The 15,062-nt window shown below is 39.1% G+C and overlaps 1 protein-coding gene across 1 annotated transcript in view; it reads right to left on the minus strand.

Annotated features, from left to right (window-relative positions):
• Window positions 1–15,062, minus strand: part of TAFA1 (TAFA chemokine like family member 1) — a gene marked incomplete at both ends in the record, with an annotated part of 217,278 nt that overhangs the window by 61,381 nt on the left and 140,835 nt on the right. The gene's annotated exons all lie outside the window — the stretch shown is intronic.

Here is a 15,062-nt window from a genome sequence, read left to right on the forward strand (position 1 = left end):
CAATGACAAGAGATGAAATCAAATCTGTTACTGCCAAATTCCCCTGGGTAGGAAAGAAACAGTGCCCTAAAGAAACATCAATCCCTTCACAAAGTAACAGATGCCATCTCATCAAGCTTATTTTCTCAGAAGTATCATCCACTGCTCTTTGCATCAGTTCCATTAGATAGCAAGGTCTGGTTACTAGGTGCCACCCTGCGGATTTCTGAAACCCCTCCACAGAATTAGGTTTCAATAACCTGTTTGGAACGCCATGACGGCCATTGTAACCTCCCTCATTGGTTCCTGAGAGCAGGTGGATTTGGTGTGTGCACAAACAGGAATGCAAACTTTGAAGAACTTAATCATTTTGTAAAATTCATTGCCAGATGATTTAAGAACGTTCACAGTCACAAAAGAGCCTACCCAGCTTCACACCACAAAGCTAAACCAGATACCACTCACACCCTCTGTATGCTGCAAGAGTGGAAATGACAAAAACCAACACAGAAGTAGCCTGTTTCCACTAAGCAAAGAAAGTGGCAGTATCAAAGTTCCTCATGGAACACTATGGAACATCCCCTCATGAAAAATGTTCAAATACTAAGATGGCCAATATCAATATAAACCTTTAGAAAAGGGACAGGGTTCTGAACTGGATAATTGCATTGCACTTAAATTCTTGTTGTAGACCAACGTCCTCATCTCCTCAGTCCTGCCTGGAACTGCCTGTGTGTTGGCTGAGTGTCATCATGTCCCACCCCAGAGATCTCAGTGTAGCATGAGTCACAATAGTGTTATGTATTTCTTACTTCTTTGCACGAAGAACATCTTTTATGAAGCTTACCCAGCAGATGGACCTAACATATCCTGGTGGGATTTCTCTTAAGTTAATGCAGTTATAGCAGTCAAACACTTTCTTTCTTCTTTGTAGAGGTCAGAGATCTTTTAGTATGGAAGCCACTACTAGAGTGGCCACTACCAGTGTGTAAAAACAAGGGCTTACAATCATGCAAAATTCACTTAATAAAATATAAGATGGAAGAAACTACATCAGTATTTTCAAGGGAAAGTTCATAATTCTGTGTTTAGAAAAACTTTTGAACATACTTTAATCTCTCAGGAACAGCAAATGACAGCTATAAGGGCAGCTGGTACACATGACAGTCCTCTGAAAAGCTGATCTGACATATAACAGCAATTCTGCAGCTCTCAGCCTGCATACAATGTTAGCACTTAACTCCTATGAACAAGACAGTTCTCCACTGACCCTGCTAGCTAAGGAATAACTAAATCATTTTTTTTCCACAGTAGCTGCTGATTTTGGGTGTCTACTTGGAGATGTGCTAAGAGACTGGAGTGCTAGTAAAGGTTAAAGAAAAATATGCTGAAAAACAGACACCTTTCAGAAACTTCAGTTTTGTCCCCAAAACAGAACCCTCCACCATCCCTTGCTATTTAGGAAGGTATTTGCCTTAGATCTGACTTTGTTTGTAATGAAGCTAATAAACTTTTGTTAACAAAGCTCAGTAAAATAACAATATAATGTGAAGAGGATCAAAAAAAGTCAATTCTAACTCTTTAAAGACCTGTATGAGGAGATTAGATTTGCCCAAATGTAAAACATGAATGTTAAACTGCTGGTGACTAATAGTAGTTAAGAACAAAATCTGAATGTTTCTGACAAAAATAAGAGTGACTTTTGGAAAAGACTGCTGTTAAGACTTCTAAACAGGAGGTGTGCTTTGGAATGATGTGTGATCAGGGCACTGCTAAGTGTCAGAGAAATACAAATTTTCATTGTGTCCAGGAGTTAAAAGAGAATATGCAGTTGAAGGTTCAAATAAATAGCGGAGACTCTCTCACATAAAGCACATGAACTGAAAGTTTTCCATGAGGTGGTTAGACAAGCAAATGGGAGAAAACTCTTTTGAAGCTGACTAAACACAATCCCTGAGTCACAAACTACCAAAAACTGGGAAGGCCTTGGGGAAAGCTCTCCCTATATGTTTATCACTCCTGCACCTTGCCTTAACATGTGCTGTGACTGCTACTGGAGACCAGATACTGGATTTGTCTGACCCAGTATGGTTCTTTTTATATTCCCAGAGATGGTCCCAATGTCCCAGAGGTCATTCTTCTAGTTGTCTGAAAATAGTAACCCTCTGCAAAGTATCACCAAGTTATTTAGGACATGTATTCCTAACATAAATCATATATTGGGATTTTCATACCCCTTTACAGGTCTTGTATTTCTATTCTTCCTGTTCTTATCCAGAGCCAATCTCCTTCACGCACCCGTCTCCTGCATTCTCTTTCTGCTCAAACTGCATCAGAAGTCTTGTGCTATGAAACACCACCAGAAGTACACAAAGTTTTATGTATTTCATTCCTCATCTGACAGCCTGCCTTGTGGACCCTTGTCCAGAGTCACTGCTACAGGACAGAGCACAGAAGAAATGCCAAAGTTCTCATTCCCCAAATCTCCCCCAAATTTTCTGATTTCTGCTGCTAGCAACTCCCTCTCCAAAACTTCTTTGTGCTTAGGCTTCAAGCTAGGGATGAATCTCCCATGCATCTGAGAAATCCTCAGAGTATCCCAGGTTCACTGCTAAATGGACCTTAAACATGTACAAACCTGGAACATAAATACTGCCACACTAGATCAGAACAATTGTCCATCATCTGGTCTGTAGTCGTTGACAGATGAAACACAAAGGACTTCAAAGGAACATTAAAGAAGGTCATAAATGGGACAATTACAATGCAGTCTGCTTGCACACTTAAATCCTGGGGAATAAGCTCTGACTGCTTCAGAAGCATATTTCACCCTATGCAAAGTCATCATGTTTAGATGATGCATGCTATTTTATGGCCCTGGTACTGTTGGTGTGCTGTACATTTCACATATGTTACACACTGTATTAATAAATATTTTTAAACTTGGTTCCCTGCATCACATTACTAAATTTCTTAAGTGTCTACACTCATTAAGACAGCTGCAAACAGTAACTCATTTTCCAGTTCTGCTTCAAGCCTTTTCACGAGCTTCATGAGCCACTGTGTGTGGCACATCAAGTTTGGCTCATCTGAAGTTATTTCATTGTCTCTCAAACATATTATATGGCTTCTCTTTTAGTTTTCACTGGTGCTTTGGATTTGGTGATAGAAGGGGGGATCTGAACCCATCAGTAGATACACCTTAAATTCTCATAAGGACAACTAAGAATTCAGTATTCAATCCAGCATTTCCCACCCTGTTATTATACTTGTGTGCTAGAGCCAGCATTTTGATAGTCACCAATTTGGGCACACCTAATTCACTTTGACACTTTTTATTTTTCAATATCCAGTGTTTTCATAATAAATAACCCTCTGGATTTTCACCAGATGGGTGTTTTTTTCCCTCACCACTACCAGAGCAGTAGGTGGCCCCTGGTGACTTGTCCCTAGGACTACTCTAGTTTTGCTTTCTAATAATTCTTGGCCTCTTTCTCTATTCCTTCCTATCCTCTTGGGCTTGAACTCCTGTTATAGTATTCTACAGTCTCTGCTAGCCCCTACAAACAATTCACCACACGTTCCCCTGGGTGCTCTTGTCTCTCTGCAGTTTACATCTTGACTACTTCACCTTCCCTAGTTCTTCACTTAGATGATCCTTCACGGATCCATTATTCATTTTCAGAGCACAATGTTGCTAACCACATCACACGTTGGATCATGTTAACTATAATGCACAGTGAGCAGATGTTCTGCTCAGGAGATGAATCAGGTCTTTGAATTAAGTAGTTAGGATTTAATTAGAGCCCGGTACCGTGAGGGACATCCACAAGGACTAGCTTTAGCCCAGACATGATGAAGTGGCACTTTAAATGCCCATCTCCCTCCACTGAATATAAAGGCAGAATAATGCCCGAAGGCTAAAATTAGCCTTTGTGTTTTTCCTCCTGTGTACACATTTTTGGTTTATTTTTCCTGATTTTTATCAACACTGAAAATCATCTGCCTTTTTAATACCCATTTATCTTGTTTTCTCAGCCCTTACAAAAGACTTTGTCTTATTCTCCACCACCCAAAACTGTTACAGTGCATCAGTCTTTCTAAGTCAAGTCTCTCCACATGCTTCACAAAATAATATTTTTATGCCACCCCAGACTTGCTAGATCACTGCCCAAACCTTGAGTAAATCTAATTTACGGTAAAAAACATCTCTTAGTGCTCATTAATCCACATTAGAAATAAGATCTAACTGTAACAAACTATTCCTGTGTACCTCTGGAAATACTTGAAAGCAGTGTCAGCACATGAAAGGCATTTCTGGAGGTAATTCCATACACACCCTACACGTACACGTGCTGCTATATGAATGTTATTTCTCTTTATATTGTCTTGCCTACCCAAATATAAGGAGGGCTTAATTTTAAGACTGAGTTCAGTGTTAAAGAACTTTGTATTACATCAGAGACCACGAACCACACAGCCTTTTTAGCAGTGGCTGTGTATGTCAGCCTGTAAAACCTCTGAATGCATGTTCACAGGGCAGGCAATTGTGCACATCAGCATCCATCCAGGTCTGCAACCATCAGTGCTGAGCATGCCAAACCGTGGTCTGTGTGCAGATACAAAGACTTTTCCATGTTATACCCACAGGGCCCATTACAGAAAATCTGTGTTCATTAGGGATGAGCAGTACATTTTTCTGTGTTTTTTCAGAGCATTAAAAAATGTTCCATAACATATTTTTAGCTCAGTTCATTAAATACACGCACAAACACGCTCACATATCTATAATTCCACTGGGCTAATCTCACAGTATCACTAAGCAATATTAAACGCTACGTGCTGTGGTTTTGGTGTTTTACTATTGCTGCCTTGAGCTTCACAAACTTAATTGCTGGAGTGACAATATTTCAGACAGAGCTGTGAATTGAGGCTGTCGTTGGAAGGCTATGTATTACATCTGAAGTGGTGGAAGGCAGATATTTGTCATCAGGGGGGTTGTGTGGAAGTGTTGGAATTTTATTCATCGAAACCCAGTCCTGCTGAATACAATCCATGCCTACAAGGTATTCTATGTCACTAAGGGATATGTCAAGGTTTTTCTCCCACCCTTTTGATTCTTAATGCCAATCATCAAGGAGCAATTAGAGAAAAGGCAGAAACACTATCACCTTTGTATATGGCTTTTAAAACATGTCTTAGGCTATGGATTAGAGATGCTGATTCCCTTTCCCAAACACAGTAACAGGTTAATGCCCTTATAGCTGGGCCTTTTCACAAGCCAGCTCCTTTCCACATTGATTACAGCAGGTCACACACACATCAGTTCAACTGAACAGCAACACTGATAAATATAGAATCATAGAATCACCTGTGTTGGAAGAGATCCTTGAGATCATCAAGTCCAACCACAGCCTATCCCTGCCCAGCCCACCTCTAGATCATGTCCCCAAGCAATTCATCTATGCGCCTTTCAAATCCCTCCAGGGATGGTGACTCCACCACCTCCCTGGGCAGCCTGTTCCAATGCTTGACAACCCTTTCAGTAAAGGAATTCTTCCTGATATCTGACCTAAATCCCCCCGGTGCAATTTTAAGCCATTTCCTCTTGTCCTATCTCTTGTGACCTGAGAGAAGAGACCAAGCCTTGCAGGTAGCTGTAGAGAGCGATAAGATGTCCCCTCGGCCTCCTTTTCTCAAGACTAAAAGTCCCAGCTCACTCAGATGTTCCTTATATTTGTGGCACTCAACTCAGCATCCACTTTTCAAGCTAGATATTGCCTATGGAGTGAGGAAGTATTCCTTCATTCTTATACCTACTATTATCAAAATAATTATTGGGTGTCTAAACATAATTCACAGGTAAAACAGAAGGGAAAAGCTGTCTCTCTGATAATGCAGTAGAATCAATAGCAATAATTAACTAATCAGATGGTAATAACCATACAGAAGTGGAAGGGAGAAAGAAAAAAAGCAGAAGTTCAGATTCAACAGCATTAGAAATTTGAAGAAATGAGACATTTCCATTTCTGGCTCAGCTCCCACTCACTTTGAATTTCCTCAGCTATTCCAAGCACATGCAGCAAAATCCACTAAAGTATCTTTCTAAGATGTTTCTCAGGAATTAATGTAGCTGGAAAGAAACCTAACTCATCAAGACAGCTCAGAGTGGTATAGTTGACAGGAGATTTGGTCCCTCTATGCCCCACAAAATCTCTAGGCAAAAATCCTGGTCTCACTGAAGAAATTGGCAAATTGGATGGGATACTATCCTCTCAATTATTTAAACTGGAAACTGCCTTATTCATGGAGTGTGGACTGCACAAAGTTAATCTGTCTTCATTTCATCTCTGCAACTTGTTTCCAGCCTCTGGTGAAAGAATGCACCTACTAAATGCAAGAGAGTAAGTGTAATTTGAAAGTTCATTTTGTTGAATTGTTCCTTTCTCCCCTGTTCTAGGCTGTAAATGATTCAATTACTAGGACATCATCAAAAAGTCTCTGAAGTTTATTATCCACCATACTCCCAGGAACCCAGGTCTTTCCTTAGTTAATTTTATCATACAGAAGTATCTCTCCATGGGTGTTGAGCTCCAAGATTGTCTGGTTTATTGTTTTCATTTTCTAGCAAAATAGTTCAAGGAAGAGAAAGAAAGGATGAAATAAAATGTTCAAAGGAACATGAAACACCAGACCAATGTGTCTGGCTGATGAAGCTGAAGGCATCCAGCCAAAAAACCTTCTCTAATAAAGGCAGTGTTCCATCCCATTGCCCCTTCTAAGGCAATCCCCCAAAACTGATGTGAATCAGTACTTCCTGAAAACCTCAGAAACCCCAAAGTATTCTTGTAATCTCTGCAGAGGCTTCCTTTGTAATATCATGCTAACTGCACTATAAGTTATCAATTGAATTACACCCTGATCGTTTTTGCTTTAGTAAAACAGACAATGAGGCTTTACTCTTAGTTGCATTAATATTTAATCAGGAGTAAATCTGATGCCTAATCTAACTACAAGCAAGGGTAAAATGAATAAATCAATGCTATTTTACCATTAAGGGATATCTCCTCTCACAACCTGTGGATTCTTTTTACATGATGGATTTCTACTCTCCATCAGTAAAATGTTAGAGGAACAACAGAAACAATGCCACAGTTGATTTATGAACCCCTAATAGTTTGATTTCAAAAGTATAAAGTATTGTCCACACCCATGGAAGTAGTTATGGAAGTAAATACATTCTTATTATCATTTAGGTATGAGAAAACTTTTTTTCTCTATTATGCTACATTGTCCACACATTAATGTGTAGTGCAGTGGTTTCTTGTTTAGCATAAACCAGTAATATTTCCACATGAATCATTTTTTTAAACATCTTTGTGTCTTAGTATGATGCCAAACTGTGAGTTCAAACAACTGCCTAAGTCATATTTATTTGTACAGAATGGATTTCAAGATATAAGTAATACAAATTCAGTAATACAAGCTGCTGAGTAAGCCATTGTATTACAGGGCAGATCTGTGGAGTAACTAATGAAGCAAATTTTGCCATATTTCTTCCATGTGCAGACCCTTTTGTCTCTCAATACTTATCATGTGACAGGCCAGTAACTAAGGAGTCTTGTCACCTACGGCTGGAGCGAAGTAAAAACCAGGAGTTAACCTGGCAGCAATCAGTGGTGTACATGTTCTCAGAAAGGGCATTTTTGTACTTTTATACTTTGATAATTGCTTTCTAGTCCTCCAGATTTACTCTAGAACAGCTAAACATTACAGAAAATAACAAACATTACAGACATTGTGCAAAACATGGTTAAAGAGCATTGTAATTATGTCCACACAGCATCCAAACTCCTTCACAACTTCCTTCAACAGCCCTTATGAAACTACTCAAAAGCATGGGTGAATGAACACTATCCATGTATTGTACTGTTTGCTTTTTTTGACTCTACTGAAAATATCACAGAAAATTGAAATACTTCCAAACAAAACATGGTTTTCCCAAGAAAATTCATTGTCATCAGCTATGAGATGTTGAGCCACTTGGTTCTGCATGGGGTACTTACATACTTGGACAAAATTGTACAGCCATTATGCCCAAAACTTTTGAGAAATGGATCATGAATAATGAGGGTACTTTCTCATTAGACCCCCTAACATCTAATTTTCATTAGAAATAACTTTATGTAATCATACCCCTACGTGAAGAGCTTCGTCACATCTCTAATGACTATAAGTGGTGATCGTTGCTAAGGAGAGCTAGCACACTAACCCAGAACTAACTGCTTTATGAGCATTTGTATCACCTCTTCCTAGTGATCTACTGTGACCATCATAGCAGCAAGTGATTCCCTGCTATATGCTTAAATTTATTGTATTTTCTTAAAAGAGCAGTTGTTTGGCTGGCTGGAGACAGTTTTCTACCTGGATGAGTTAATAAAGTAACAGTGAATCGATTTATTTGAGAAAGGTTATTGCCACAGCAAGAAGGACTGGAAGTTACTTGGCAGCTTGTTTTATTTTGGAAAGAAAACAGAGTTTCAGAAAGGATTTCATTTTTGGATTCCTGCACTTAGCTTGTATGGCTGAGGTTTTCCATTGTTTTACTACAAGAACCTTGATAATGGATTCTATAAGGCTCGCCCCATTTATTATTTTAAGTCCAGACAAAAAGCCCTGTCTTATTAGAGGTAATTGATGTCCTGCATCATTGGGAATGTGACTTACAAAGCTCAAATCCCCGCGTAGGACCTCCTTCTACCTGGGCTGAGATCCTCTTTAACTCTTACTGTTTCCCAGCATAGGCAAGGGGCTTCCCTGCTGAGCAGGCCCACTGCTTCCCTAACCCCAAAACCTCCCTTAGGAATCATTTCTGAAATGGTCCAGGGGGGCAAGAGACATTGTCTCTTCCCCAAAATATATAAAGCTGTTGAATGGCCACATGCACACAATTAATACAATCTCATCCCCAGGAATTCCGTTAGATTATCCTGTAATTTCACTAATTAGATTATATTCACCAAAATAACTTTCATGGTGCAAATCACTGTGGAACCCATCCACCAAATAAAATCAGAAAGAGCCCTTTTGTTTGTGGTTGGGTTTTTTTTTGAGATGGAGCACAATGTTTACTCATCACTCTTCCAATCACAGGTGGCAATCTCATTTTCTTAGTGACTATGCCTCTCACTATTTATCTGCTGCTTTCTTGCTGTTCCTCTAATTCTTTTTTAATCTTCGCACTACCCTACAATTGTTCCTGAATACTGATGTCTCCTAGAGGCTTTGTCCCTTGGAAAGCCTGACAATGCAGCAAGTAGTGGCTGTAAATGTAAAATAAAATACTTAACTACATAACCATTTGAGAAATGTCAGCCCTGCTAAAGCTGAGGAAACCTGTTCCAAGTAACCTAATAGCAATTTTTATTAAGAATTTCATGCAACAGTAGGCTGCATTATGTTTGTTCAAAAGACCAAGGAATAGAAGATAACAAAAGGGTCATCAATTAATGCTCAATGATATTATCTATGTTCACCTACCAAAACAGAGTCTGCATCTAACTTTTCTCCTACAGTCTTCTTTGAAAGAAGCAAATAAAGGAGAATGAGAGAAATATTATGTGTTGCCTTTCAAGCAGAGCATATTCTGTACTTAAGTGGAGATTATAATGCCATTTAAGGATGCATTTGCACATACTTGAGCTGAATAGTTCTAAACTCTGTGTACATGTGTATACACACGTTCTCATTTTTAAACACATATATGCAGAAAGGGTCAGCTAGCTTAGGATTTAAAATTCAACTGTATTTTCCTCAGCAGCCCCTGTCTTGAAAGATATGTGCACTTAGCAGATACCTCCAGGTACATTCAAACAACTACTCTGGTTTTACCTGCTGTTATTGTCAGAAAACAAGAGGAAAATGAGTGATGTCTTCTACTTCCCATTTAAAACCACCACAGGCACTAGTAAGTGTTTTAAACCATCTTTGCTTGAATAACTTTCTTAATGTCACCTGGCATATTCTGACATTTACTAGCTATTTGCAACTCAGGTAAAGAATTGAATATACAGACCATTTTCTACAATAAAATGTCACATTTTGGTGATAATCTTAGTTCACCCAATGAATACTAACTACACCTACTTCCAGACAGTAAAAATAATGATCTATTATGTTAATTCACTTTGTCAGAATTGATAACTCATTGGATTACTTTTCTGTTCTCTACTGTTTGAAAAACACCATAATCAGAATCCTGCAGTGGATCCATGACTAATGATGATCATCACAGCTATGATAGCTTGATGTGTCTACTTGATATAGCTTCCACGATTTAAAATCTGGTCCACAAAGCTAACACTGCCATGACCTGGATGCAGCATCTCTTGCAAAACGAATGCCTTTCCTAACGCAGCTCGGTGTTTTGCTGCTTTATCAGCATCTGTTGGGTCTTTGTCAATGTATATAAAACTGAGGCTGCTTATTTGGTTGTCATGTATTATCTACATGACTTTATCGATGCTGTCAAGCATCTGCTGCCTGGCAAGCAGCATTCTGCACATTAGATCATGCAAAGGGTTTGACTGCAAGGGGATCTCCTACCTCAGGTGTAAACACTTGCAACTGCTCAGACCACCATGAAATGAATTCCCCTTTCTGTGCCACAGCAGAGAAGGGAACATTATTTTTTTATTTTGAATTTTTTACCATCTAGCCTGAAATCTTCCCATTTTCTAGGTTTGGACTAAGCACACATGAATGCTCTCATTCCTTGGCACAGGTTGCTATTTCTCTCTCCTCAGTCTGCTGCACAGTCCTGAGTAATGATCCCCTATTCTTGGTCTTCCTTTCCCTTCTTTCTTTCTTTGATCAAAGCCCAACTGTGTCACCTACAAATTAGATGTGGCAATTACATGCAGAAAACAATGTTTTTTCAAAGATATTTTGGAACAGAAAGCACCACATTTTAGTGACACGAAGACTTTGTCTACTTCAACGTTTGGTTCTAATCTTTGATCTCGCTGTTGGGTGTATACACCACTACACACTTATCAGCCACATGTCCCTGAATTCTCATGTATTTATTCTAGCCCTCGGTCTTTCACTCATGCAAACACTTATTTGCACAAGCTCCTTCTGTAGATGCAGTAACTGCTCTGTGCAGCTGCAGTAGCAATCTTCCCTACCATCTCATTTTATGTTTAGAAATGATCGATAGCAGAGAAATTGTATCAATTTCCTACCTGTAAGCCTATGGCTAATGCACAGGCACACCTCCCCACATCCCCCCCGCCCCCAGCCTTACAGACCTCATTAGGCATAATTACAAAGAATATTCCCTTGTATTATAATAAATATAGAAAGCAATCCATATTCATGTTGTTATGATATCAGGCAGGATGGATAAAATCCCGCAGCCCCACTGAGGTGATAAAGTCAATAGAATTCCTACTCAGTAAGAACCTGGGGGGAGTGGGGGAAGATATCAGGAATTTGTCTGATGTCATTAAGAGGTCCTTTCTGTATTACAAGTAAGATGCACTGTATTACCTGCTGCTTTCAATTGCAGAATATTTTACAGTTTGTCATAGTGCCCTGCATGCTGCTTAGAGGTTCTTACGTAGCAGCACTTACCATTTTCAGATGGAGGCAATTGGACTCAAGATCACATGAACATTGTAGAGGGATTATTAAAGAGATAAAATATTTGAGGGGTTATTGGAAAAAATGGATTTGATGTCTTTGCTTACTACACAGGCAACAGCTTACATTCATTCCTGTTTCCAGAGGCAGAGCTCCAAAAATGTTTGAACAACTTAGGAGCAAGCTATTACTTATCACAGTCTTTGCATATATTAAAACAGCAAAATCAGAGAAAGCTTTGTGCCAGAGAAACTCCTTGCCTATGCACGTGGAGAGGTACACAGCTACCTACACACAGAGGCGTACTGCTACTTAAACTCTTCAGTTCGCTGGAAAATTCATCCTTCGGCCCTAAATCGCTCCTGAAATTTGGATACATCATATTTCAGATGAATATTTTATATTACATCTTGAAGGCCCTTCACTACAAGAAGTAAAATAATTGTTATTAAATTCTCAGCAGATTACAAGGCATCTCCAGAACAGAGTGCAAAGGAGAGATTGGGGAAGCACTAGGGAAGTGGATTTTTGCTTTTTGAAGGATATTTGCCTCCAGCATAATACCAATAATGGAAATAATATCAGATCATATAAAGCTGAAGCTTTTATTCTCTATAGAACTAAGGAATGATGAGAGAAGTACTCTGGGAATTTTACCCTTTAGATTAAATATTTGAGTCATGAATGTCTGAGACAATCAGTTTCAGTTCTGAAATTACCTTGCTATCTCAAGCATACGAAGAATAAAAGACACTTTCTGTATTACAATTAAGACATGGAAAATCTTATTTTCAACAAGATTTTATGCTTAACACAAGAGAAGAATTTTTTTTAAATAACACAGTGATTAACTTTGACGTCAGCATTTCCAGCACCAGCCAAACTTCAGAACTTCAGCCTGTGTGTCCAAGGACCAATCTGGGTCCCATCTCTTGACCACTGCAGTCAGTTCAATAGAGACCAGCACCATGAGGTTGGAAAGCCACTTGGGAGACCCACTCCTGCCTGTGCTGGATCACTATTGACAGCACACTGCCAGCCCTGCAGTTTCAGTTCATCCACGCAAGGATCACTCCTTTAAACTGACACCACACTTGCTTGCTGCAGCAACCATCCCTATCTCCAAGATGTGCAGCAGACACATAGTGTCTGGTAGTTACCAGCTTTGGAGGACTCTGCAGGGACAATACTCCTACCAAATACATATGTAATGCTGCAGTATAATACGGTATGATAAAATGATAGGAAATTCATGACACCTATTTATTTATGGACAAAAAACTTACAAGCTGGCAAGCTTTTCAGGTACATGACCCTGTACTGAAATTTTCCTGAGGTATTACACTAATAATAATAAGTTTGATAACTTTGATAATGGCCACATTTTTTTACCATATTGCGAGCTCAACATAATTAGAGAGTAATTTCTTTCACTTTGCATTGTACTGCAGTGATTCAGGCTAATGGACAGAGGACCAAAAATTATACAAATAACCACAGACCACATGCTTTTTTTTTTTTTTCCTTATTTCCAGCAGTATTACTTCTGTAAGTCAGAATTTCCTCCACCCTGTAAATTTAACCTTTTATGAGTTTCTGAAGAATTTCCATTGTTTAAAACAAATGGATTATAGATGTAGAAATGATCATGACATAGGGATTACAAATGTTTGCAGAACTAATACTATTTAGTCTCAGGGATGCTTTACCAAGTAGAGGAAGTAGCATGAGACTAGTGTGTGTGTGCGCACGTGTATTCAGAGCAGTACATCCTATGTGCTTTCATTGCTATAAAACACACATTACATGCCAGCTCTGAAGAAATTACATAATCTCTATGTATGTAAATGATCTTTTTATAGAAAGATTGGCATTTTGAGTAAAAATGGACTAGGAGAGAAGGGATTTGCCAGGTTGAGAGGGGAGAACTCAGTTCATTTCTCCAGTTCATTGACTTATGCCTCAGTAAATATGCTTATTCAACAGAGTTTATGAGGTTCAGCATTGAAACAACTGGATGAAATCCTGTGACCTATATTGCACAAGAGAACAGAATACATAATTCTAGTGACACTTTCTGACATTAAAAATCTTTGAGTCAATGGAATAACTCTGTAAAAAAAAGAAGCTTCAGACATCTTTGAAATGATGAGCCCATGAACCTTGGCAGGATTAATTCCATATATTCCCCTTTTTAGCTGATTTCCTTTTTCCGGTTGTTCAGAAGTTAGGTGTTCATATATATAAGGACATAGCCTAGAATTTGATGTAATTATATCTCAGCCTAATTCACTGGTGTTAATACAATGAAAAACTTCAGAATGCCATAAATTACACTCATTAAAATAACAGAATCTCAAAATTATAGAGGAGGCCATTTTTTATGAAAAAGGGAAAACTATATGATGTTTTCAGCATTGATTGGAAAAAAATATTTTGCATATTTACACCTGAGTTACACATATGAAATGTTGGTGTTGGCACACACTGGTGCCAAAGGGAGAAGGTTTCACAGCTCAGTTCCTAGTGCAATGGAGCTAATACAGTTTGACAGGAAACTCCTAAGTGGTTAGAGGACTAACCAAGTGCTCTTTGGAAGGAAGGACATAGACCTTCATGCAGTGACTCTTTTCTCCTATTAGTTGCCTGGAATTATGTAAATAGAGCGAAATGTAAAATTGATTTTATATAGACCTCAAGTTCAGAATAAATTATTAAACTGGACCAATCCCAGTACAGGTAGCAGAAATAAAATAGAATCCCAGAACATTAGGACTTAGAAGGGACTTCGAAAGATCATCTAGTCCAACCCCCTGCCAGAGCAGGATCACCCAGACTAAATCACACAGGAATGCATCCATGTGGGATTTGAGTGTCTCCAGAAAAGGAGACTCCACAACCTTTCTGGGCAGCCTGTCCCAGTGCTCTGCCACCCTCACAGTGAAAACATTCCCCCTTATATTCACATGAAACTTCCTCTGCTTCAGCTTGCACCTGTTGCCCCTTGTCCCATCACTGGCCATCACTAAGAAGAGCCTGGCTCCATCCTCCTGACTCTCACCCTCAGTCTCCTCTTCTCCAAGATAAAGAGGCCCAGCTCCCTCATAAGGAAAACGTCACTCCCTTCATCATCTTTCTGGCTTTGAGGGGTTTTTTCTTAAAGTTTGGAGGGTTTTTTTAGAGAAAGGAAGCTGCAGGTAATAACAGTTAAATTATTTCCCAGAACGGAGTAGCTGAAATATTTGCTCCAGATCTGGACTGTCAGGTGCTGCCAGCACTTTTAAGAGATCTCCGATTTGGCATTCTGCCATTTTTTTAATAACAACTAATTACCAAGAACTACACTGTCTTTACTGCTGGTGAGCAACACATACATACAGGTTCAAAAATTTTGTATGAGGAGTAACACAGTTTCTAGAACAGGACAAGTGCTGGTG

The sequence above is a fragment of the Gallinula chloropus genome (assembly GCF_964237585.1).
Source record: "Gallinula chloropus genome assembly, chromosome: 12".
NCBI classification, from domain to species: Eukaryota; Metazoa; Chordata; class Aves; order Gruiformes; family Rallidae; genus Gallinula; species Gallinula chloropus.